This window comes from Aotus nancymaae, unplaced genomic scaffold (genome assembly GCF_030222135.1).
Source record: "Aotus nancymaae isolate 86718 unplaced genomic scaffold, 86718_ANA_hifiasm-v0.15.2.pri h1tg000036l, whole genome shotgun sequence".
NCBI lineage: Eukaryota > Metazoa > Chordata > Mammalia > Primates > Aotidae > Aotus > Aotus nancymaae.
This window is the reverse complement of record NW_026988450.1, coordinates 38,831,123-38,856,695: the sequence shown is the minus strand read 5'-3', so window position 1 is coordinate 38,856,695 and position 25,573 is coordinate 38,831,123. Positions and strand designations below refer to the sequence as shown.

General features: G+C 38.6%; 1 protein-coding gene across 1 annotated transcript in view; it reads right to left on the bottom strand.

Annotated features, from left to right (window-relative positions):
- The window catches only part of NECAB1 (N-terminal EF-hand calcium binding protein 1), a 714,313-nt gene extending 690,515 nt beyond the window's left edge, over positions 1–23,798 (bottom strand). Inside the window, exon 1 of the mRNA XM_064384351.1 lies at positions 23,652–23,798. The gene's annotated coding sequence lies outside the window, so the exon portion shown is untranslated. The remainder of the gene's footprint in view (positions 1–23,651) is intronic.
- Between the last annotated feature and the right edge of the window lie 1,775 nt (positions 23,799–25,573).

Here is a 25,573-nt window from a genome sequence, read left to right as displayed (position 1 = left end):
CAGTTAGCCATAATTGCCCACTGCACTCTACCTGGGCAATAGAGCAACCCCTGTCTTAACAAAGAAAAAAAAATCAAATCAAATATGGTTACACAGAAAAAGCAATAGCATTTTGCAATCTTAAAAGTTAAGATAGTACTCTCTGACTACAAAAAAAAAACAAAACACTGAATAATCAACAGGCAAAGTCACTGTTAACATTTACACTCATGATTGCAATACACTAAAGTTGCACGTTTTCATCACATCCATTTCTATGAACCACAAATCGTGGTTGTCAGCATCAGTGATCAGGGAAAAAGGAAGTAAGAAAAAATAGTGACGGCAACTATAAAAGTTAGATAATCTATGCTGTATTCATTTAATACTCAAAACAGTGTTGTTTCCAGGCCATGCTTTTGGGGCCACTAAGTACATTTTGTACTCTCCCCCCAACCTTCCTCACTCATCCCTGAAAACTAGGACCTTTCATATTTTAAGTCCTAGGAGTTTCCTAGGACTTAAAACTTTCGGTACTAACTCCTGGACAGTACCAAGACAATAGATCACCTACGTAAACAGCCAGAGAGAGTTAACTATACCTACACACGACACACCAAAACCGTCTTGCATAAAGTAAGTAACTAATACCTGGCTGTTTCAACAAACATAGCCTACAAAATGACCTCAGGTTAAAAGAGGTCATTTAGTGGTTGAGCTGTATGAATACAAACTGAACAATAGTGTTCAGAAGAATATAGCACTTCATGAGGGCCTGATTCACTCTGGGTAGGAAGGAGTCTGCTTTTTGCTGATGTGAAGAATGGGGTTTCTTCATAGAAATCAGTAGAATTCAAAGTGTGTTTGATAATTTGTCTCAATAACCAAATACGAAGGTTGGAGTATTTATGCTATGATTCCTGTAAGTTTGAAATGTGGCCAGTGGAATGTCCTTATCTTGTTGTAAGCTAGATTTCCATCTTTCTGATCCCAGGGACCACATTTAGCTAGTCTGCTTACCATTTTAGCAAATTTGATAAAACCTCTAGGTAAATGACCAGACCAACTGTTGTACAATTTGAATCATCACATTAGGCAACATATATAGGTACCTACGCATTTGAAAAGCAGCTTCCCAGATAGGACTTCCACACAGGCTCAGAGTTTCTACTTAAATTGTTTTACAAGCTATAAACAAAAAGCCAATAAGCTAAAAACAACTTGGCTCTCAGATACCTGTGCACGTCTAATTTTTAATGCTTACTGAGAGCTCTTCTTTGGGATCCTGCTGAACTAGGAGAACTTCACAACACCAAGTTAATGAACGCTCTATTTCCTTGTAATACGTAGCTTGGGCAAAGTGTTCCTTAAGAAAGAACAAGGTAAAGGGCTATTATCTCTACTGGGAAAGGCAATTGGGTACCTAGTTTCAAGCAGAAATTCAGACAATTTTATTGAATTCATAATTTCAAGCCTCTGGCACTCAGAAATGAGCCCAATCACTGATCACAGTAGGTAAGTTCACCATTTAATTTCCTTTCTCCCATGTACTCTGAATAGAAAGTGAAATCGTGAGAGATTTATATTTAAGTTATAGCTATTTTAAAACAGTATGAAGCAGGTTATTTGAAATGCTTTATTTTAAATTGTTTGTTACAAGATTTTTTGTTCCTCATAAGAAAAGCAAGAGAAACATACTAGAAGTCAGGAAAACCAGAAACTGGTCTCAGCCCAGCCACTCTGTCTCTGACCTTCAGTGAATCAGTTGACCTCTCTTCATATACAGAGGTCTAGCTTCCACCAGGCCACTGAAACAAAGTCCAAGGAGTCAGTGTCTCTCGTGTGAATTTCAACTTCCCATCAGGGATAACTGCTCAGTAATCTATTTTAAATAGTCCTGGGGAAGATGTTTCCTTTCCATGCATAGAATGCTAAAAACATTACCTATGATACTTAACAGTATATACTGTATAAATAAATATACAATGATAATTACATAAAGTATGAAAATTAAAAAGTGATTACATTAGTAAATGTTATAATGTGGTTTTATCTAATATTTCTAAACTTTAACCCTAAATAGATTGGATTCATTTATAATAAGTTTGATGATTATAAATCTGGCTTTCATATATGTAGAAAAACCACCCAAATAATGAAAAATAATAATACCCAATATTTATTGAATCTTTAACATGGATCAAGTACTGTTCTAAATGCTTTATGTGTCTCAACTCATTTATTCCTCTTAATAAACTTTTGAAATACCTACATTATTTACCCCATTTTTCAGATGAGAAAACTGAAATACACAGAGATTTATGTAACTTGAAAAAAGTCATATGACTAGTAAGCGCATGATCAAATAAAAAACATTTGATATTCTAAGAACATATAGTAATGAGCTATTCCCACTGGGTAATAACTCTAAATATTTATACTACTTAAAAGAACTCTCAGCTTTAGTGACATTTCAATATGGTTTGCCAAACAGCTGCTTTGACCATAGGCTGTGTTTGCCAATATGAAGATGTCATAAAGATCACTGAAGTCCAAAAGTTTCAACAGACTGCCCTACAGTACATCTGTGTCCCAGAAATCTTTTTTTCTCCTCCATCAAGCTATGTTGGAGACAACAACCTCTTTAACTTTTATAAGGAATCTGGCACAGAAGCTCCAGTTTTCACCTCTAACCATCCAGCAGAGTGCTGGTGGCCCACTAGTGCTTCCATGAATCACTAGAAGCACGTGTCCTGTGTGGAATCCCCCGGGGCAAGCTGGATCACAGAGATTTTTCAGTTGAGGGTGTAACTGTACTTCCTTGGTCCTTATTTCAACTTTGAGTTCTCAAATAACATTCTGAATGTAAGGATGTCTATCATTTGTCCACAACCTCCTTGAAGCCACCATTAAGATTACTCTCTGAGGCTGGGCACATTTCCACTCCCCCAACCAAAAAATGCATATTTGCAAACCAGTCAAATGTTTGCCTATATTTTTAAGGGTTCAGGAACAACGTGGAGCCCATTCATGAGCCCTCTATGGATCTTGCTTCACAAATCCCTGTATTTTTTCAAGAATTTCAGAATTATCCATTCTTTTCCAAGAAAATCATTGTTTTATGATTTTTCTTTCCCAAATTTCAAAACTGCTGTCTACCAGTGATTCTCAGGCAACACGGCAGCTAACACGGCTTAAATTGTGGATCTCCTGACTCTCCTGCTTCTACATTTAAACCAATAATTTATCCCATTTGTGTTTGAATCATTAGTACCCATTACCTCAGTCTCTGCATCATTTCCCATTTGTTTCCTGGCTGCCTTCTGCCTCTGAAAACAGAAATGAAGGTAATGAGTCCCAGTTGCATTTCCACTTTAGCCTGTCTTAATTTACACCAAATTCGATAAAGCTGGCGTGACCAAAAATCATAGAAATTCAAAAAACTATTCACCTTTCTGAGGCTCAATTAGTTCACTTTTTTTTTATTGGAAAGTTAGAGACTATGTTACATGTGAACTCATTTTACCCAGTTTTGTTCTCATAACCACCATATTGCTTTTCAAAGCATCTGTATCAGTCAGTATCACCACTATGTTTAGGTAGTTTATATTCGCTGTTTCTTCAGATTTTCATGGGAGTAGACCACGGGGAGAAAAAAATGCATTCACCAGGAATTTGACAAGAAAATCTTACTTATCTTAGTTACTCATGTTAATGAGTCATCTTCTTGGAAGACAGGCGGTTATCTGAATTTTCACAGCTGATGTCAGCTGAATTTTATGCAATTTCAGAGAACAGAAATAGGAAAAGTCTAACTCTGGAATAATTGGATCTCAATCATAGATGACCATAGTAACAATTTCTTTAAAAACAAAAGTACAATTATACACTGAGCCAGAGCAGTTTAAGCTTTGCTTGAAAATCCAGACTTCCTAGGAAGACAAAAGTGGCTTGACAAACTACAGAAATAAATTTGGTATTGACACAGTTTGTCAACTTTTCAGTCCCAGTTAAAACCGTCTTCATTTTGGTAACATTACACTAGAATTCTAAGAACTGGAAGAGACAATACCTCCTGATCCATCTATTTCTAAGCTAAAATAATATCAACATTTCTATGAATTTCTGAGCTATGGAGTGATATAGCCATGAGAAGTAAAAAGAACATTTTTAAACTACTTTAAAATAAGTAAGTCCACTATTAGCTTCATTGTCATGCAAAAAAGAAAGTATACATAAACCTTTTGAATTAATGCAAGATGTTCTCAAGAAAGAATAAAAAATAATTTAGACCAGGAACGGTGGCTCATACCTGTAATCCCAGCATGTTGGGAGGCCAGGGTGGGAGGATCACTTAAGGTCAAGTGTTCCAGACCATCCTTTGCAACACAGAAAGACCCCATCTCAACAAAAAATTAAAAATTAGCCAGGCAGAGTGACACAAGACTGTAGTCCCAGCTACTCAGGAGGCTGAGGCAGAAGGATTCCTTGAGCCCAGAAGTTCAAGATTACAGTGAGCTATGATCAGGCCACTGCACTCCAGCCTGGGCAACAGAGCAAGACCCTGTCTCAAAAAAAAAAAAAAAGAAAAGAAAAGAATTTAACAAATAAGGAGAACATTTTCCAAGGATGCCAAACTACCCCTTTGCTTTGTTTCTTTTCTCCCTGAGTTACTTTGAGAAAGAAAAAGAGGTCTGCACTAAAGGCAGCACATCTGGCATGGAACAACATGAGGTGGAAGGAGCCTCATCCAGGAGCAAGGACATTTCCCAGGCACTGCTGCAATTGTGTCTCTACGGCATTCACCAGTCCCTCCAAGGGCTTCTCCAGAGAAACAGAACAAATAGGAGATACAGATACAGACATAGACATAGATATAGATACAGATATATCGATCAATAGATAGATAGATATAGGCATAGGTAGATATATCTATATCTAGATATATCTTTATATATCTATAGATGGGTGTCTATATAGATATACATCTTTATATCTATCTATACATCAATATAGAGATGTATATATAGATAGAGATAGATCTATCTAAGGTAGCTATCTATCTAAATAGATATACATTTCTATAACTCTATATAAATAGAGGTATATAGGTGGATATAGAGATACAGAGATGTATACAGATATAGAGATGTATACATATAGACACAGACACATACATATAGATTTATTATGAGAATTGATTCATGTGATTATGGAGGCCAAGAAGTCCCATGATCTACTTTCTGCAAGCTAGAGAACCAGAAAAGCCAGTGTTGTAATTCACAAGTCAAAAGGCCTGAGAACTAGGGGGTTACTTGTGTGAGTCCCAAATCAAGTCCAAAGGTGCAAGAACCAGGAGTGCTGATGTCCAAGAGCAGAAGATGGATGTCCCAAGTCAAAGAGAAAGAACAAATTTGCCCTTCCTGATGTTTTTGTTCTAGTCAGTCCTTCAACAGATTGGATGGTACCCACCCACATTAGTGAGGGCAAACTTCTTTACTCAGTTTACTAATTCAAATGCTACTCTTCTGGAAACGCACTCTCAGGCACACCTGAAAATTTGTCTTACCAGTTATCTAGGCATCCTGTAGCCCAGTTACGTTGATACATAATTATTAACTATCATGAGTAGCATGTGCCAAGTAATCATTGTTTCATTTCTGAGCACCTACCAGGAGTCAAGACATTTTCCTAGTCAGAGGGGACATAAAGATACATCCAGCATCCACCAGGCAAGGAGGCTCACACCTGTAATCCCAGCACTTTGGGAGGCCAAGGCCAGCAGATCACCTGAGGTCAGGCATTTGAGACCAGCCTGGCCAACATGGAGAAACCCCGTGTCTACTAAAGATACAAAAAAATTAGCCGGTGTTGTGGCAGTTGCCTGTAATCCCAGCTACTTGTGAGGCTGAGGCAAGAGAATTGCTTGAACCCGGGAGTCAGAGGTTGCAGTGAGCTGAGATCGAGCCATTGCACTGCAGGCTGGGAAACAGAGTGGGACTCTGTCTCAAAAAAAAGAAGATACACCCATCTCTCCTACCCCTATGTTGACGTAACAAATAATTATATGCAGCATAAGTGCTATAAGATTTTTACTAACTGCTAGGGCAGCCATTGTCCAACACCATAAAGCATATTAAGCCAGGAAGGTGCCCCAAGGCCACAGCATTTATGCCAATCAGAACCCCCAGACAGGGGCTCCCTCAGCCTGCATCTCCAAACTGGATTGCATGTGCGATCTTTAAGACCCTTTGAGGATGTGGATCTAAGTCTCAGGTCCAACAGGTCAGTGGCATTCCAAAGCCAGAAACCTTCCTCTGTTAGATACAGAGGACCCTGAAATTGAATCCAAAATCACCCTTATAACCCTGTGAAAGAATAATTGTGGTTTAAATTTACACAGCACATTGTATTTTTCAAAACAGTTCTAGAAATTTTGAGTCTTACACCTTTTGTGATGTTTAGAGGAAAGACTTTATATCTCTTTTCATTATATATTTATTAGCTGCAATATATCATATATTATATAACAGCTTTATATATCTTATAATTACTTAACAGGCTATGTATTAATGTATCCCAAATATATAAATATATGAAGCACACATTATATCTAAACAATAATGTTATATATTCATAACGTATATTTGCATTTTGATTGTTTAATATCTAACTATCCCATTAGAATTAAACTCTCAGAGGTCTTCTCTGTTTTTTCCATTGTTATATGCTCATGTTAGAGCAGAGCAAAGCACACAGTTGGCATTCAGTATCTATTGTTTGAATAAAAGTTTAATGAATTTTACATTTAAGAAAACAACAGTTAAGTGACCTACCCATAGTAAACCAGCTATTTAAAAGTACATGGAAGAGACAGAAAACAGAAGTCTCCTGGCTCCTTTAAGTTTCTAACAGGTTTCTCCCACCATTGTAAGAACCTAATGAGGAAATGGCAAGGAGGATGGTTTTCTTTTCTTCCTTCCCCGTCTGCCCACACTGTCTTCTCTCCATTATACCCACCCTTTCACAACAACTGAATCCATCAATCACAAAGGCTTATGGATACCACCTTGGAAAACAGCATCAATGAAGGGCTTGTTTTAACAATCTGATCCTTTCAGGCTTGTGACTCGCCATGCTGCCTCCTTTTCCTTCACTGTGATGAGCTGGTACAATATGCCTTTGGTTATACCCTATCCTGTTTTTTGTTTTTTTTTTAAGCTTTCCATTTAACTTTGGAACACTCTGGTAAAAATATCAGAAGTAGAGCCAGACAAAAATATCTAACACCTTCTGCAGTAGCACTGGTGTTGTTTTAATAAAAGAATTTCCGTTTTTTCTGACTACATAGAACAGTTACAGTGTTTTGTGTAATATGGGCTGTGGGATGAAAGCAGGTGCCAATATCAACTGTGATAACTGTATACAGAACTATTCAAGGCTTTACTTGAGCATAAAAAAAATAAAGAAGATTTTCCTTCCCCAAGATATTGTCTCCATGGTCCTTGATATGGGTCTTGAAATGCTCATATTAATAAAGACTTTCATTCAGGCACTGAAAACACTGTTAAAACATCAGTGGTCTGAGGACATCACAACATCGCATCATAAGCAAAAGAACCCTTGGGTCAAATTAAAATATCAGAAAAGTTAACAAGTCATGTGACAGTACTGTCAAATAATGAGACACAAAACAGGGAAGGTTAGGAGGAACAATTACAAATGCTTCATTTCTTTTTTTATTCTCAATCCCACTTTCTTTCATCAACTTTTATCTTGATTATTAATTAGTTCCCTGGCTCTAGTCTTTTCAGATTCCAAACTTCCAATTTACCCTCTGGCTGCCAAAAGAGTGATAAATGTAAACATAAATCTGATTGTGTCATTCTCATACTTAAAATTCATATGTAGTTCCCCCTTTCTAAAACAGAAATTCAGACTCCTTAGCATTTAAATATAATGGCCTGCTTCTTACCTGCTTTTCAAGATACATCTTCTCCTACTCTTTCATGAGCACCAAGATACTTTTGTTAACCATTTCCAAGTGAGACAGGAGTGGCCTTCCACTACACCTTGTTAGGCCTTTCAGGGTTTTTGTTTGTTTGCTTGTTTGTTTGTTTACAGCTCAGTTGACAATATTAATAATTAAAAGTTTGTGATTCCTTACAAAATTCCAGGCTCTTTTCTAAGATTTTGTTTTTGTTTTTGTTTTGAGACAGAGTTTCACTGTTGTTGCCCAGGCTGGAGTGCAATGGCATGATCTCAGCTTACTGCAACCTCTGCCTCCCTGATTTAAGCGATTCTCCTACCTCAGCCTCCTGAGTAGCTAGGATTACAGGCACTCACCACCATGCCCAGCTAATCTTTATATTTTTAGTAGAGACAGGATTTCACTATGTTGGCCAGGCTGGTCTTGAACTCCTGATCTCAGGTGATCCACCCACCTCAGACCCCCAAAGTACTGGGATTACAGACCTGAGCCACTGTGCCCAGCCAAGATATTTAAATATCTCATTTAACAATCCCGTATGTACACCTTTGTAATATAACCATTTTTTTTTTTACATGAGGAAAATGAAACTTCCAGTGGCTAAGTAACTTGTCCAACTTGATGATAAGCAGTAGAAGTAAAGCTCAAACTCAGGCCTGTTTGAGTTAAAAGCACAAGCTAACAACCATAACATCATTATCACTATAAACACATAGAAATATGTTAAATATATCAACTTAGCAGCTACATTCTAGGTTCTGGAATAGAAACATAATTCAAACAGTGCCCTCTTAATTCTCAAAATTAGACTGAAAGAAGAGGTACTTTTGGAAAGGTGACATGCATCACATAAGGAATAACATGTTTTCATACACTATTGTATATCAAGTACTGAGCCCGTTAATTGTCCATTGTAGATCATAAATATTTGTGGAATGAACAAGTGGAAGACCAATTATCAGAAAATTTTGTGGTTTATTCTTTCCTCTAGATTCTTACAATAGACTACGTTAAGAAACACTGGCAGAGCACTAATACCTAAATAATATATTAGATCATTTTAGAATTGCTAATACAGAATTATTCTGTGAGATGTCGTGACCTATTGAAGGACACCCTAAGAAGCTGCTAAAGACATTCTATTACGTAGCACTGCGCTTTTCCCTTTTAGAACCCTTGGGGAAAGTGGCTCTCTGGAATTAATTTACTTTGCCTGAGAAACTGTTATGCCTTAATTTTGACTCAGAATTTTGAATCATGACACTATTACTTTTTTTCCTCTTACATTGTCTACTGTATGCCTTAGAGTCAAATTTCTGATTTACCCTAAGCAAAAATATTGATATTCAGGGTACATCATTTAGCCTAAATCTTAACTTCGTTTTATAACTCTACCTTTTTTTCCCATTTGCCTAATTATTCTCAACGGCATTCATGTTATATTATGTGTCATTTATTCATTATTTAACAAATCTATATGCCTGAAGTGTTCTTGTAGGATTAATTATGTTGTTCGTTCATTCATTCAACACATAATTGTAGGTCACATATTTTGAGCCAGGAACTTTCTAGGTACTGAGAATAAAACAGAAATGAATGAAACAAACTAAATAATAAAATCCCTGTGAGGGTTATATTCTACTCGAAGAGGTAGACAACAAATAAAGTAAATACTTGCAAAGGAGAAAAATTATCCTAAAACAGGAACTAGGAAGTTTCAGGAGCTGGAAGGGTGAAGAGCAGTGATGTTATAAAGGGAAGGATTCATCAGGAAAGTAAGATTTGATTAAAGACTTGAAGCAGGTGAGACAGTGATCCATGAGGATATCTGGTAAATGGAAGTTCAAAGAGTTAATGGGGTCCAGCGTATGCAGAGCCTTGAAGCCTTGAAGATTATTTTAAGAATGTTGACTTCTACTCTGAGAGAGATAAAAAGTCACTGGAAATTTTTTAGTAGAAAGCTGATGTGATCTAACTTGTTTTAACAGAATCACACCAGCTTCTCTATTGAGAATAGACCTTAGGACAAAATGGTACAAGCGAGGTGATCTTTTAATAGATAATTTTATAATCCAGGCAAAAGATAACCATGTCTTAGATCAGAAAGATAGCAGTGAAGGTGAAGTCATCAACTTCTGGGTATGTATTTCAAGATAAAGGCTACATTATTAGTCAATGAATTGAATGCTGGTTTTCAGATAAAAAGAGAAGTCAAGGATGATGCCAAGGATTTTAGGTGTACACAATTGGTACACACAAGGATTCTAGGTGTACACAATTGGAAAAATGAGTTGCCATTAGCTAAGTCAGGGAGTACTGTGAACAGGGCAATTGTAGAGGGTTGGGGATAGCAGGAGTTCAATTTTGGTCATAATAAGCATAAACATTTTATATGTATCCAAGTGATGATATCAAATACACAATTGAATATACTTCAGAGAGGTCCAGGATAGACAGATATGTGGCATAGGTAGAAAGAGAGAGGTCCATGGACTTCCCTGGGGGCATTCAATGTTTAAGGTTTAAGAGAAGATAAGGAAGAACTCGCAAATGCCAGTACTGAGGAAAGCAGCCAGAAAAGTAGAAGCAAAACAAGGAGAGTGTCTTTCCTCAGCACCTAGAACAGCCCAGGCGATAATAAGTCATTAAAAACAGCACTTGCTGAATGATTGAGTAAATGAATGTCCAATTGGTGTCAAGAAAGATGGGAATTAGAAAAGACCATATAATTTAGTAAAATGAAGATATATTGTTATCTTTGATAAGTCTACTTTCAGTGAAGGCACAGGAGCAAAATCCCAACTGCAGAAGAGAGAATGGGACATGCACATTTGGAGACAGTGAGTATAGGCAACTCTTTTGAGGACGTGAAACAGGAGGGCATGAATAAAAAGGAAGACATAAATAGCTGGAAGGATAAGAGACTGTGGTTTTAAGATATGAGAAATAAGAGAAAGTTTGATCTATTAGAGAAAGAAAAATCAGTGAGGCAAGAAGGGTTGGAATCTAGTGTGCAAGCGTAGGTGTTGGCTTTTGCTAGGAGCAGAGACAGATCAGAGTAACCCAGGAGAAAAGTCATTTGGAACTGATGCAGATGGGCAGATGATGCAGCGTTGAGAGCTAGTGGAAGTTTTCTTCTGTCTGCCTCTATTTTCTCAGTAAAATAATACAGAAAACCATGAGTAGCAAGCAATAATATGCAAGAAAGTCTATGAGGTTTGAGAAAAGTGAAGATATGAAAGAGTTGGTGTAGAGACAGAGAGAATAACTGGGCCAGGGAAATACAGTATACTTCCTGAGTAGCGTTAAGAGTTCCCTTGAGACTGGACACAGTGGCTTACACCTGTAATCCCAACATTTTGGGAGGCCAAGGCCACAGATTGCTTGAATCCAGGAGTTTGAGATTAACCTGGCCAACATGGCAAAACCTCATCTCTACAAAAAATACAAAAATTAGCCAGACATGGTAGCCTGTAGTCCCAGCTACTCAGGAGGCTGAGGTAAGAAGATTGCTTGAGCCTGGGGAATCAAGGCTGTAGTGAATAGTGATGGTGCCACTGTACTCCAGCCTGAGCGATGGAGAGAGACTCTGTTAAAAGAGAGAGAGAAAGAAAGAGAAAGAAAAAGAAAGAAAGAGGAAGGAAGGAAGGAGAGAGGGAAGGAGTTGAGGGGTAAAAGACAACACATTGGGTAGAGTGTACACTGCTTGGGTGACAAGTGCACTAAAATCAAGAACTCATCCATGTAACCAAAAACTCCTGTACCCAAAAAACTATTGAAATTTTTAAATTATAATTACAAAAAAAGAAAAAGAAGAGTTCATTTGATCTTAGTGACCACATATGTGAGGTGTGTGTTTTCCTCCAGCATAATTTCACCTTGCAGGCCTAGATGCAGAGGAGAATGGGTTGCATTCAACCTGGTTCAGGAAGTTACCAAGAGAGGTGAGAGACTGAAACAATAATGTAGTAAAGTAAGTGGATTGAAGGTCCCAGTCAAAAGGTTGTTGGCATTTCAAAGGCACTATCTTTCCTGCATCTTTGAAAGTCCTCTTAAATAAATCTTTTTTATAAGTGGGCATAGCATATAAAATTAATTAAACTAATATTCATCATACAAGACTCCTATCTAGAGGTAGGAGTCCCTTGTATGTTTTCTCATCTACCTTTGTATTTTGTTTAAATCAAATTTGTCATGTTTTGTTTGCTGAGATGTCTACTCCATTCAATTTGGGAATATTTGACGGAGCAAGCCATTTTCAACTTTTCTTTATATCATTAGAGCTAGTACAATGCAAGGACATGGTTTGTTGACTTAATTAACATAGATACACATGTACTTATGGATGACTGAATACAAAATGTATCTTTGCATACAGCCCAGTCGTAACCATGATGGCTGCTTTTACTACTTACTATTTTGTATTTGACAACTTAACCGCATTGTGCCCCAGTGGATACAGTAGGAAAATGGCAATAATATTGCTACTAACAATAGAGCTGTTGTAAAGATGAAATAAGTTTAATGTGTGTAAAGCCCTTAGAAAAGCTAGCAGCTGGTAAATGCTCAATGAATGTTAACAGTGTAATTAGTATATCCTTACCCTCCTCTCTCCTTTTCAACCTTTGAAGATTTCCTTAATCCCCCAGTATCCATGTAGAACATGGTTTGTATCAATAGACCACTATATACCCACTCTGAATGGTTTTAGAGTGATGTAGGGGAAGGAGTCTCACAAAATTGTGAGACGCCTTTAAAGCATGGATTGGGCTTCATTCAATGTTTAATTCCCTGGGCCTGGGACAGTTCCTAGCATGCAGAATGTACTCAATATATGTTTTTGAATTTAATTGAATAGGGCCTGATGCAGTGCTATATTTGGCAAATAAACTGGGTTCCTCAGAGGAAGTAATGAAGGTCCTGAGTGTCTCAATGTGGAGAAAATCCTGGGAAAAAACCTACACTAAGAGAGGTAGAAAGATAAGAAATGTAAAGTGTTCCTACTTCACAACTTGCCTTGGCATGGACTGGGAACTTTTTCTCCATCCCCTTGGTAATATCTCCACTTTTTAAACCTGGCCATTTGTAACAGAACTTTTTCTACCTGTCAAGTTGAATCAAAATAAATATCCACCTAGAATTAAGGGGAGATATTAGAATGATTTACCAATAACTTGTCAAGATTCCACCTAGAGAGTGTTTAAACACCTTAACTCTCCACATCTTTTTCTCTCTCATTGTTGTCTTCTTTCTTTTTCACAAAACACTAAAATTCCAAGTACAATACCACCTACTCCCCACTTCTTTTGGCAAAGTCAGTTTGGTACAAATACACCTCCCAAAAAAGACTCCCTAGACTCCAAATCTGAGGAACTACCTTTGAACAAAGATTTCTTTGAACTAAAGAAATCAACAAACTTAATAGACACATGAATAAAAGCAAAAATTATTTTTAAAAAAACTACAGCACTTAAAGGTAACTATTCAAGAAGGAGGAAGATATGAATGCCTGAAAAACTTTCCACTAACCATGCACATGAACAATCCAAGGGAAGTCTTTGGTTTACCAGGAAACTAAAATAATAGCTGCCACCAGCAACTGCCCTACCCAAGTTATACTCATGATGCCAGAATTTTGTGCAAATCTCCCCTGAAGGTTTATAGTGACAAGGATGCTTTCACTTAGAGTAAATATTAGATTTGCTGCTGTTCTCAGGGGCAAAATACTAAATGTACATAAATAAATGTCCTCACTTCATCCATTAAGGAAGATTTCTCACATGGACAAAGTACGATGAAAGCCAGTCTCCACTGTGAATATTGCAAGACATCTGAGATTTATCCAGTGGTATGTGGGTGACATTATTCTCTGGGAGAAAAAAAAAAGCCAAATTACTTGGTATAAATACTCCCACTATGGCCAAGCATCTAACAAGATGTTACTAAATGCAAAGATGCAAGCCAGTACTAGCCAATGCTAGCATATCACTGGTGTTACCTGTAAACTAATTAATTGCCTCCCTCCCCAGAATTAGAGCTGAAGTGGCTATTGGGTGTTATTTAGTCTAAACAGGCCAACCCCCCGTCAACTGCAAAAGAAGAGATATAAAAACACAGGATCCAATTCCCTCATCTCTAAGTTATCTTTGGGACAGAGCAGATCCTTGACATAGGATGAGTTTGCAAGTTTGAAAAGTTCATGGAATGCCCCATCAGAAAAGAGAATATTTCATGTTGGCTGCTGTCACTTCATTGCACATTCAGCCATACACTGACACTAGCTGTAGCAGTGAAAAAAGTAGCTGAGGAGTAGGTGCTGGTTCTATCTTGGTTTCCCACGCCTCCTCGTTCCCATTGACCACACTGTTAAATCCAGAGCTGTCACCCCACTGGTCTATCATTGGAAGAAGGTGGGGGAGTTTAAGGAGACCAGTAAAATAATTTCATTCCACCTCTTCACAATTCTGCCCATACTTGGGATAATATAAAATTGACCAATAGGAATAAGAGAATTTAAATGAGATCCTTACAGACCATATATATTCTGAAGGAGGTATATTTTCTTTTTAAATATTGTTTTCCTGCCACAGCTAAGCATCATTCTACTTCTGAAGTCATGCCATCAACACTTGCCACTCTGTGGTTTCCTGGGCAAAGATTAACTAATATTGTCTCAATTGTGACAAGCTTTCTATTTGTGACTGCAGACAGATGGACCCAGTTCTGAGTGTGCCTCCACTGCAACCATTCTGCTCTGAAATTCTTTTAATTGTGGAAGAAAAAAAAACCTGAGCAGGGCTAGTCCAAGGATCTGTATTTCCACTTTACTTATGCTCTATAAATAAATTGTATCATATATCATCAGGCATCCCCCTTGGAATTTAAGAAGTCATGTGTCTTCTCATTCTTTCATTTTTCTAAGTCTGGATAAATCTGTGGAAAAAAATCTGCTCCTATTAACATCCTATGCCCTAATGGGCAGCATGTGGCAAGTCCCAAGGTCAGGCTGTTAAATTTGTTCAGAAAATGAAGTTGCTTTTTAGTGTTACAGAGCATAAGGGACAGTGCAGCATATCCTGACTTCACAAGATAACTGTTCATGTGTGTAGTCATTTCTTTGAAATGACTTTAGTTCTGGTGAAAAATATTCAGAGAGAACAGGGGAGGTGAGGATCCTCTTTCCATTCTTATGACAGGTATAGCACGAACATCCAAACAAATAATTTTTTGAATCTTTGCCTCAATTCTCTCAGCCTCTATTTAAGCCATCTTCATCGTAATTTACAAATATTTGTCAGCTTACACACGTTTTACTTTTCTTTCACTAAAATGCACATCCCTTGAAACACTGAACATATCTGTCTCCAGATTGTTTTATCCCCAGTGCCCAGCACCAGGCCTGGCACACACTAGGTGCCAGTAAATATGCTGATATTAGTGTATTTCATCTTTGGAGGCAGGGTGTCTGTTTAGTGCCTCAATCTCTCTTGACTACTTGTCCTGCATCAGGGCATTACCTCTCTAAATGACTAACTGTGATGTGTGAGACAGATGGGTGAAGAACACAGACTTAGAACTAGATCCTCCAGCTCCAACAAGAGGACAGACCCTGCTGCAGGATCTGACAGGGAATTCCACTATCCCCTCAAGCAGTCACCATCGGGGAACTTCATCACAGGGTGGTGAACGACAGAGCCCACTCTCAGAAACACCTGAGTAATAAGACAGAGGAGAGATCCAAGCAGGCAAGAAGTGTCAGGGAAGTCTGGGAAATGAGCAAGTAGTTCACAAGATTCTAACTCAGCCACAGGAGTAAGATCGGGATTCAGGTGTTCAAACTATGGAGCATGTCAAGGCTCGGAAGTGGGAAAGAAACTCAATGATTGTAATTAGTGGACCAAGGCAGAGTCAGAATGGGAACCAGGGAGATGATGCTGATCTCAAGAGCATGTATCTATAGCTCTTTAAATCCCTTATTTGCAAGGGCAAAGCTGATCCTGAATCTGGAGTGGGGCTTGACTTACGTTTGGAAGTTCAGTGGCCCCAGAAGCAAAATGTAAAGCACAGTAGCTCATTACAACACAAGATATCTATTCAACATTCCAAATAGTAGCCAGCTCTACTAAAAAATAAGGAAGGCACACACACAGACACACACACACACACACATGCACACACACACACATACGCGCGCGCGCGCACACACACACACACACACACACTTCCCTCCAGGATATTAAGTCTACTTTCTCACATCAGCTTGACTCTACTCTTCTGAGAGAAATAAGTCTACTTTGATCACAGAAAGAATATAAAGACCGTATGAAAGCTCAGACAATAGAAGGTAGAAGGTATGTGGATGCAAGAACTCCAGTCCCCTGATTATCTGGTTCAGTGCTCTTTTCAAAAGACACTGCTGTTTGCCTTTTGTAATGGGAAAGTCTATACCAGGATTGTGGTATCAATTTAATCTATCATTAGACAGCTGTGCCTGCAAGCATTGCAGCCTAGATTTGAAGAGATGATCCCAAGAGGAAGAGGTCTCAAGAGGGTCCAGTGATAACAACAGTTATAAATTGGCTTCCATTGAATTTGATTCTTATTGTTCTGTTTTTCTTCAGAGGGAAAAATGAAAACTAACAAAGTTTAGTAAGGGAACTAAGAGCACAGGAGACAGAGATCCGGTTTCTTCATGACTCACCTTCACTAAGCACACACCACATGCTAAATGAAACCAGATAAAACCAGATTCTTTGTTGAGGACTATCCATAGTCTCCTGTCTGGAAACCCAGGGCCACAGGCAGTCATAAAGTCCAGAGGTCATCAAAGTGGTGCCCCTGCCCCCAAGCAGGGGAACTCTCCCTGGACTCACTCTACTCCTGCCACCTGGGAAGAGTCACTGACTTGAAGGCTGGTCTTACAGTGGTGCTTCTAGAACAGAAGAGAGAACTATTGTTGGCCACCAGAGAAATACTGCCTGTCCTCTAACAACTCCCTTTAGGAGGCAATGTACTCTCTCTCAAGCTCTCCTCTGAACTTTTCTGGGTCTCAGAGTCCCCATTTCTTGGGCACATGTCCAATCACAGTATACTTTGTAGGATGGAAATGAACTTAAATCTAAGCATCTAAAATAAAAGTCATAGAAAAACCATAGGGATAATGACAAGAGTTTATGCAAATGCTGAGTAGAACAAAAAGTGCACACAGTTGCTGCATTTGGCCCAAAATTTGCACCTCTGAATACTAGGTGAATCAATGTTTTTGAGATTATCATGAAGTCAGGGCTGCCCAAAAAACCACTAGAAACACAGAGTTTCTGTGTAATCGAATTTGTCAACATAGTCACTACTTGTAGTACCTGTCACAACCAGCTGCTAATTGCCCCAGGATGGAGCTCTGAAACCTGTGGAGATGCTTATGGCTCCAGGAGCTCATAAAGCAGAACTGTAAAAATATTCCTGCTGCCTGTGCAGCAGGAGCCCTGGAAAATAATTAGCTCTAGTAGCCTGTCCAGACACGCCATACTCTCCAGTTAGAAAGAAAACTCCTTAATAGTTAAAATATAATGTATAAGCACCAGGAAATAGATGTGCAAATGTGCACCTACCCTTGAGACAACAGAACACTGCTTCTTTCCAGGGATTTCATGTCACTGTCCATCCTTCCTTCTTCCTTCCCTCCTTCCTTCCTTCCTCCTCTTCCTCTTCCTTCCTTCTTTCCCTCCTTCTTCCCTCCCTCCCCTCCCCCCTCTTCCTTTCTCCTTTCCTTCCTTTCTTCCTTTCTTCTTTCCTTCCTTCCTTTCTTTCTTTCCTTTCCTCATCCTCCTCTCCTTCCTTCCTTCCTTCTCTCTCTCTCTTTCTCTCTTTCTTTCTTTCAAGACAGGGTCTCACTCTGACACCTGGGCTGGAATGCAGTGGCACAATCATGGCACAATCACTGCAGCCTCTACCTCCTGGGCTCCAGCCTTGCAAGTAGCTGGGACCACAGACATGCACCACCACACTCAGCTAATTTTTGAATTTTCTGTAGTGATAGGATCTCACTATGTTGCCCTGGCTGGTCTCTAACTTCTGGACTCAAGCAATCCTCTTGCCTTGGCTTCCCAAAGTGCTGAGGTTACAGGCATGAGCCAACATGCCCGGCTATGCTTTCTTGATTTGACACAAATCATTGATAAATGTACTATTCCTTGTTTCAATAACAAATCATGTGTGTTAGTCATTTACTTTCCTTTCTTATTGATTTTTTTTATTTTAAGGTATAGATTCTTGTCTTCACAACAGACAAGGCCTCAGAATCAGTCATGGCCTCTGTCCCACAGGGTTTCCAGCTTCAAACAATAATACTCCATTTATATTAAGAAATTCATACTTTACAAAGGGATTTCCTGTATGTAATTTCACTTGCCCATAACAATAGCCCTGTCATACCCATTTCTGACATGAGGTTTGTATGTGCTTGGCATTCTTCAAAGCACTGGGATACAGAGAGAAGACTGAAAGCCCAAAGAAATTTATATTGTAATGGAAAAAGGATGAATACAAATAAGTAAATAAGATGCATTCTGGTAGTTGTAAGTGCTTCAAAGAGAAAAGATGGGGTAGAGGGGTTGAGGAGGGCTTCTGGAGGTGGTAACAATTGAGATGAGATTTAGAGGACAAGAAGTAGGACAAGAATATGGCAAGGTGCAACCCAAGGAAAAAAAACAGCTAATTTAAAACCTAAAACAGGAATGAACAATAAACTGGAGGCCAGCACAGTTGGAGTGTAGTGAATAGGAGGAGAGGAGAGAAAGAAGTAGGATGTGAGATCAAATCAAAGAGGTAGGTAGGGGCCAGGCCTTGCATCCCCCGTAGGAGCCTTTAGAACATGTTGACCAGTTGAATGACATAAAATAATAAAACACAGCATTTAAGAGCTCAAGTAACAGAATTCCCACATTCAAATCCTGCTTCTGTCAATTCTTAGCAACATATTACTGTACAAGTTTCTTATCTTTCTTATGCCTCGGTTTTCTCATCTACAAATTGGAAACAGATATAACATCCATCTCAAAGGGTTCAAAGGAACAAATTTAGGTAAAAAGCTTAGAATGGGACCTGGTATTATAAATAATAAGTACTTAGTAAATATTATTTTTATTACTTTTAGAGAAATCTTTCTGACAGCTCTGTGAAGATAGACTGTGATAGGCAAGAGCCAAGTCTGAGAAGCCAATTAGGGGTCTGTTGCCATGTCTAGGTGACAAATGATAGAGGTTTACATTAGGGTTGGAATGGTGGAAACAGGAAGTAGTTAAAATCAGAAGCTATTTTGAATGTCTGCCAACAAGACTTACTAACAGAGAAAGTGTGGTAGGAAGGACAGTCCAATTTGACTCCCATGATGTTATTATTTTTCCTGAGAATGAAATGGATGCTGGTGCTCTGAAGCCTAGGAGCATATGAAGATAGGAAGCCAATGGTTCTGCTAGTTTGAGGTGTCTATTAGATATCTGAGTGGGCATGAACATATGGGTCTAGAGCCCAAGAGAGAGGCAGAAATGCAAATTTTTTAAGTTATGGGATTACATGGAAACAACCAAGAGGTGAGTGTCAATAGAGAAAGAAGGCCAAGGATTGAGTTGTGAGGATCTCCAGGATCAAGAGGTGTGATGGAGGGGACAGAAGGATCAGAAAGGAGACTGAGAAGGAGGGACAGGTAAAACAGAAGAAAATCCAGAAGCAGGTCCCAGAAGCCTAGAGAAGCAGCAGCTGTGGTTGTGCCCATTCTATAGGTGAGCATTCAGAGCTGTAAGCATTGAGGCACTAAGTATAGATAATCAGTGACCTCAATGGTGAGAAAGTGGTAAGTCTCAATGAACATGGGGAAATGGTAGAACAGAAAGATAGTCATGCATCGCTTAATGATAGGGACATATCCTGAGAAAAGTGTTGTTAGGCAATTTTGTGGTTGTGCAAACATCACAGAGTGTGCTTACACAAACCTAGATGATCCGGATAGCCTACCACACATACACTATAAGGTATAAGTATTTCTCCTAGGCTACAAACCTGTACAGCATGTTACTGTACTGAATGCTGTAAGCAACTATAACACAATGGCAAGTATTTACATATATAAACATAGAAAACTACAGTAAAAATGTGGTATCATAATCTTATAGGACCACCATCATATATGTGTCTGTCACTGACCAAAATGTCATGTGGTCAGTGAATATAATAGAATAAGGGAAGTCGATAGACAAAGAGAGGTGACTGACTGAAACAGATTTTAGAAGTGGAATAATTATCGGTGTTAGTCTAGGATTTTACCATGTGAAGAAAACCACTGTTAGAGCTGAGATCCCAAGATGAGAGACAAGGAACTAGGACTAAGGGAAAGTAAATGACACATCTAAGGGAGCAAGTTGAGCCATGGCAGCATTTACTAGGAATCCTGTGTTCTTCACACAAAGGTGCTGCAATCCTAAATATTGGCAAGAATAAAGGTGATATGTTGTCAGATGAAATGGAGAATATGACCTATTTTGATCATGTTTCGACCATGTCATACAACACGGATGCTGGTTTAAAAAGTATCCTTTTTTCTTGAGAAAATGGAAGGAAATGTTTCAAAAGAAAAAAAGCTAAATATCCAAAGCTGTACATTGCATCACTGCTTATAATAGAGAAAATGGAAATGAGACGCAATGGAAAATCATTCAGCATTGTGGTATACTAGAAGAGACCTTCAAAGAGCAGCTGATGTACCCACAAAATCTAGAAAGTCATCCCCCACTTATTCAAAGCATAAAACACATATTCTGTGCCTAAAGAATTCCTGGATGGAAATGTCTTATAAAAAAGAATGAAGACAGCATGTTCAAACTTCTTTTTATTAGAAATAGGCAGTGACATTTTCCAGAAAGTTTAATTTTTGTTCTAGTAGTATCTTCTTTTAATAATCACTAACAGAAGAACTGTAATCAAAGTGTGTTTATATTTTACTTCTGTAAAAAGATTAGTTTGTCCTTAGTTTTTTAAAAAGAGGATTTGATAAGATACCCAGGTAATTAATTTTGAAATTGTCATTATTTCTAGCCTTATCTTTAAATAAATTTTGGTGAAATAGATATTTTCAAAACCTCTTGATAGGACATTTTTGAAAAGAAATGTAAATTATTTTGTAAATAGATAGAATTGCATAATATCTCTAAAGCAAAAAAAAAGGTATAAAGTACTTTAAGACTTATGATATAAATTGGTTTTGCTTTTCTAATAATTTGCTTAGAAATGACTTCCACCAAAACTCCAACAATATTTAACCTTAATTTTGATGAAAGATGTCCCTTAAAAATTTTCCCTATTGGAAGTAAAACATTAAAAATTGCATGTGTGTGAGGTGGAGGGAGAGGAGTTGCAGGACTTCATGATGCTCTGGTCAACTGAAGACCAGGAGAGAAACTTATGGCTCGATGTAATAGAGGCTCCATTTAGAAAACTTCAAAAGATCAAGGAAATTAAAAAGTAGCTCTGGCCTAATCAAAATTGGGTTTTTAATCAGTTTCTACACTTTGTTAGCTCTTTTGCCATAATAATTTCATTTTCCAACTTTATGATAACTTGTAGTGGACATCTTAGCATGCCACTACCAAACTGCATGCTCTTTGAGGACTAGATCTGTTTTTTTTTTCTATCACTCACAGAAATGCACAGTTCCTAGAGAAATCTAAATATTCAATACATATTGATTGTTTTAACAAATTTCTGAATAAATTGTAAATTTGTAGCATATAATTTGCATGCCTTCTGTGGTTGATTCCTGTTAGAAGTTCTTCTATGCATAAAATAAAATGTTAGACTAAAAACACCACATGATCTGTATACTCTTACCTATAGATTTACAGGAACATTTTGACTCTAAATTGTTAGGTTTTTAAGGTTTTCAAATGAAAGACAAATTTTATCTAATACTATAAATGAATCAATGTTGAGTTTATTGCTCCAGAAAAAAAGAGCATTAGTAGAAACTGTTAGTTGTTAGTTGCCTACCAAAATTCATCCTCCCCAACCTCATTATATTTCCCAATCTCCATTGTAATTGAGTATGGCCATGAAACTAAGTTCTCTCTGATGGAATGTGAGGGGAGGTGGTGTGTCCCTTTTAGACCTGGCCCACAAAACCCCTCTCAGGAAGGTGCCTTCACCATTCCAGCTTACAGGGATGATGACATTCAGAACATTACAAGCTAAAAACGGCACTACCACTTTTACCCTGCGTCCCTGAATGGTTGTGTGGAGTGGAGTCCCCTTTACTGACTGGTAACATCCACTTTGGGCTGTTTTGTAAAGAAAAAAAAAACTTCTATTGAGTTTGAGTCAATTACATCTTGAGTCAATCTGTAATAACACTTTAGCCTATCCTAATTAAAATAGACAGGACTTATTGAGTGCTTCCTCTCTGCTAGGCAAGAGGTTAAAGAGACATTCCAATTCCATTTCCATCTCTAATACATTGTTAAATACTATATTTTTCAATCTAGTTTTAAACTCTGATGTGTCAGGCATCACTATTTTATATTTACTATCTTATTTATCCTCCCAATATCCCTATGAGGTAAGTACTACTATTTCCCCATTTTACTAATAAGAAAACAGAGGCTTTGGGAAATTAAGAAATTGGTCCAGGGTCACACAGCTAAGAAGTCTGTAGCAGTAACAAAACATAAGCAAAATCCATGGGGCCATCCACTAAGGATGGTGTCTTGGCCAGACACTGTATCCTTAAGGGATTCTTCCAATTGCAATTGTTACATCAGAACTGATGTTGAAGGAGGTAGGTCCATCCGTGCTAAAGACTCTGATTTGTGCCCTAGTGTGAATTCTAACAGGTATGTTGCAACATGACTGAAAATGGTCATGTGTTCTTTGTAGGACAAATCATTGATTCCCAACAGAAGACGTTTATATTCACTTCTATGCTATGAAGCCCCATAAATCAGTAGGCCCTGTGTCTTATTCTATGCACATCAGCAAACTGGATTAGGAGTTGGGGGTTACAAAAAAGGCCAATAGCACAGATTTTGACCTTGTGAGGAGACAACAAAAACTAAGTACACACCTACATAAAGCAAGTAATCAATGGTACGTGATCCTAAAGATTAAATAACCAAGGAACATAACTCAGGGTTTGACATTTCCAAACCTGACCTCTACTGTGCAAGAGATTTTCATAAGTAGTAATGCCCTCAGAAGATACCACATTTTTTACACTCTTTAGAAAATGATTTGAGTATAAATACACTGGACACAAGAACCTTGAATGTGATACTAACTGTGGTCTGTATTTGAGTTTCCTTGTAAAACACTCTTGGGATTCAAGCTATTAAGAACATTTTAATTTGCTGGGTTTAGTAAAATTAATGCCCCCATCAGTGGATACAACAACACATAGATATATCTATAAGTAATTTCTTTAAATCAATGTTCAGATACAACTTACATTGAAGTTTCTCTATTTTTAAGGCTGCTGCTTGTTTTGCTATAACATAAATTTTATCATCAGCATTAAAGCCAATAATGTAACCAGCTCTCAAACAGTAGAGTGCCTTTGAAGCTCAAATTCTTATAGCTAGAGTTATGTTTACTAGGCTTGAGAATTTACCTTTTGCAGCATCAGCTTTTGGTTCAGACTTACCTTGGAATATGGTCTTCTGCCTAAAGAAGTAGGACTACATAGCTAATTTCCTTGGAATAATTTCTTGGCCAGCCATGCAGCATCTCTGTGTGAACACTGTAGAATATCATATCATCCTGCTGCCTTCTTCACTTTTTCCTGAACTTTTGTGACTTTGGCAGCATCACAGGCTCCCACTGCTAAACTATGTAGGATCTCAGGCCCCTGAAAAAACAGACAAGTAAGGCAGAGGATTTTAGTCTTGTTTCTCCGTCTCCAGCTGGGTACCCTCAACCACAAGCTTATCTCTTCTTTCTTTCCTGTAGAATTATTCATCAGCTGTGGATTCCAGATCCTTAATGTTAGTCCCTGCTCGCTCCATCTTACTAAACATGAGATGCTTGAGAAAATGAGATAATGCATACAAATTGCCACAATCTCTGATGTAATTAGAATTTAATTAATGTCACATTTTTTCAGATCATTTATTGAACCACAGTTCTTTTTTTCAGATAGGGTCTGGCTCTGTAGGCTGAGCTGGAGCACAGTGATGCGATCTCGGCTCACTGCAACCTCAAACTCCTTGGCTCAAGAGATCCTCCCACCTCAGCCTCCTGACTAGCTGGGCCTACAGGCATGTGCCACCATGCATTAATTTTATATAATGTTTTGAGGATATAGATAAGCTTGGCTGAGCTGGTTCTCTGCCAAGGGTTCCACAAGACCAAAACAAGGGGTTTTCAGGTCCGGACTCTTGTCTAGAGGCCCTGGGGGAGAATCTACCCCTTGGAGCAGAATCTCATCCAGATGGTTGGCAGAATCCAGTTCCTGTGACTGTAAGACTGAGGTCCCATTTACTTGCTGGCTGTTAGCTGCAGATCACCTGTAGCTCCTAAAACCTTTCTCTGATCCTAGAACAGTGGTTCTTGTATCTCAGCGCCAGCAATGTTGCATCAACTCCTTCTCCTGCTTCAAACCTCTCCGCCCTTCTCCTTCTGCTGCATCTCATCTGCTGCATTTCTCCAATTAGGGAAAGTTCTCCTTTTAGGGGCAGAACTCACCTGAGATGACCCAGGGATGACCGAGCTTCACTTTGAGCACACCTACACAAACACATGTTCACGGAAACTAGCTGTACCCTACCCATACCCTCTCCGCACTCACCGTCTCAGTATATACCAAAGGGATCCTACGGCACACACCCTGGACTATCTGTGTGAGGGCTTGTCCTCAGCAGGGCCTGATTGTAATGAGATTGGGCTCACCTGGATAGTCTAGGCTACTCTCTATCTTAAAATCTACAACTTTAATTACATCTGCGAATCCTCTTTTTCCACGTGTGCTCCCTCAGCTTCACAGGTGTCAGGAATTAGGGTGTGACCCTTTGGGGGAATATCATTCTCCCTACTACAATTATTAAGCAGATCAGCCATTCTAGGCAACTGAGTTTCACCTCTGATGGAACTCTAGGAGAAAATGCAGACTAAGCCCCAGACTCATCCCACCTGGGCAGTGAAGGAGCTGGGGTATTTATCTTTCAACTCTCATCAGCTAGGGCTGTTTCAGGGGTGTTAACTACCCAACATTTGCAACAGGCCTCGCTGACCATAAGCCCTCAAGCAGAGAGTCCTGGGTATGTGCCGTAGGATTCCTTTGGTATATGCAGAGAAGGTGAGTGCTGAGTCTGGGTGGGGTACCGCTAGTTTCGTGAACATGTGTTTGTGTAAGTATGCTCAAAGTGAAGCCTGGTCATCCCTAGAGGACCAACAGGCCAGGAAAGTTTACCAGGGTCTATTGGTCCCAAACTTTCCATTTTGAGAGGCAGGACATAGGGAACAGATGATAAGGCCTTGCTTAAGCCTTATCAGTCACTTCTCAGTTAACCATCCTAACAGCTGAGTAGGGGCACAGGAAATTCAAAATGTGATCCCAAACTTATTTCT